The sequence below is a fragment of the Mastomys coucha genome, chromosome X (genome assembly GCF_008632895.1).
Source record: "Mastomys coucha isolate ucsf_1 chromosome X, UCSF_Mcou_1, whole genome shotgun sequence".
Taxonomy (NCBI): Eukaryota; Metazoa; Chordata; class Mammalia; order Rodentia; family Muridae; genus Mastomys; species Mastomys coucha.
Window position 1 is genome coordinate 150836434 of NC_045030.1, and position 1923 is coordinate 150838356.

Sequence of the window (1923 nt, forward strand, 5' to 3'; positions counted from 1 at the left end):
ATAAACTGGTGAGGAGTTATATCATTTGCACATATGCTGAACAATTTTAACAATGATGCCCATGATGCTTTTCATAGAGTGTTCTGCGGGGAACTGAAGCCAAATATTTTCAGTATGTATTTTGCAGTGATATGAAGTCACCAGAAAAATACCACCCACGATAAAGCTTAATCTGGAGCTCCACCCATTTTCCATTATATCTAATGGAAGGTCTTCTTTGGCAGACATAAAAGACTTTAAAATATTGGTGCTATAGGATTTTAAGACTATGAGTAGGCATTCCTTGTGAATAGAGAAGTTCTTTTGAGCCAAAACATATCCAGATTATTAACTCAGTGCTCTTATTCATCACATGAATCATCTATAGCTGAAGAAAAGTATTAGAATTTTTTTAAAAAAATATCATTCATTTATTATTTTAGCTGTACAAGTGTTGTATTTGTGCCATGTAGCATGCAGTGCCCACATGCCAGAAGAAGCATCAGGTCCCCCTGACACTGGAGTTACAGACAGTTGTGAGCCACCTTGTGGATGCTGGCAATCGAACCCCAGTCCTCTAGAAGAGCAGCCAATGCTCTTAAATACTGTTCCATTTCTCCAGTTCCTGTACTGGCAATTTTTAAAATGTTATTTTGTTTATCTAGGATACTCTTTAGTCTTATATTCTATAGGAAATTATTTTAAGGTTCAATTAAACATCTTTTTTTTAAAGATTTTATTTTAATTCTGCTTTTCTTTTCTTTTTTTTAAAATTTATTTATTTATTTTATGTAAGTACACTGTAGCTGTCTTCAGACACACCAGAAGAGGGCATCAGATCTCATTACAGATGGTTGTGAGCCACCATGTGGTTGCTGGGATTTGAACTCAGGACCTCCGGAAGAACAGTGCTCTTACCCGCTGAGCCATCTCTGCAGCCCAAATTAAACATCTTTTGTTTTGTAAACTTGTTACACAGTAGGATGTTTAAAGAATGACATTGAGCGATGTTTGAGGTGCAGGTGAGCGGTGGGTTCCGGTCCGCGTCCAGCCCACAGAGGGCGACTGGGCCCACTGGCGGCCGTCTGGTGCAGCCTTGCGAGAGCTCAAAATGAACTATATGCCCCGCACCACCAGCCTCATCGAGGACATCGACAAGAAGCATTTGGTCCTACTTCGAGATGGAAGGACACTTATAGGTTTTTTAAGAAGCATTGATCAATTTGCTAACTTAGTGCTCCATCAGACTGTGGAGCGGATTCATGTGGGCAAAAAGTACGGTGATATTACTCGAGGGATTTTCGTGGTCAGAGGAGAAAATGTGGTCCTACTAGGAGAAATAGACTTGGAGAAGGAGAGTTACACACCCCTTCAGCAAGTGTCTATTGAAGAGATCCTAGAAGAGCAGAGTGTACAACAGCAGACCAGACTGGAGGCAGAGAAGCTGAAGGTCCAGACCCTTAAAGATCAGGATCTCTCCATTCCTTGAGCAGACACTCTGGATGAGTACTGAGTCCTTGTTCAGAGATTGCTCTAGAGAGCAGGTGCTGTCGCCTGGTCACCTCACACATTTGACCAGAGTATCACATTGAACAGTGATCTCATTCTTTCATGGATGCCAACATGAAGAAATCATGGGATTTTGTTTTGTTTTGTTTTTGTTTTTGTTTTTGTTTTTTTAACAAAATCATTATATATTAGTTTTGTTTTTCGTCTTCAAACAGTCTCAATACATAGTCCTGGCTGACCTAGAACTCACTATGTAAACCAGGATGACTTCTAGCTTGTGGGATTGCAGGTGGCCTCCAACAGCCCAGCTTGACTATTGAAACAAACAGTGGCATGACCTCTTTTCACACAGGTCACCGTGGAGCCAAGAATCACGTCTTTATATTGCTTATCTCAGAGTTTACATTTCTTTTCAAAAAATATTTCATTTACTTG

The 1923-nt window shown here is 40.2% G+C and overlaps 1 pseudogene; it reads left to right on the top strand.

The window, feature by feature from the left end:
- Window positions 1–1090: 1090 nt before the first annotated feature.
- LOC116095159 lies at window positions 1091–1468 on the top strand (annotated as a pseudogene).
- Window positions 1469–1923: the final 455 nt, after the last annotated feature.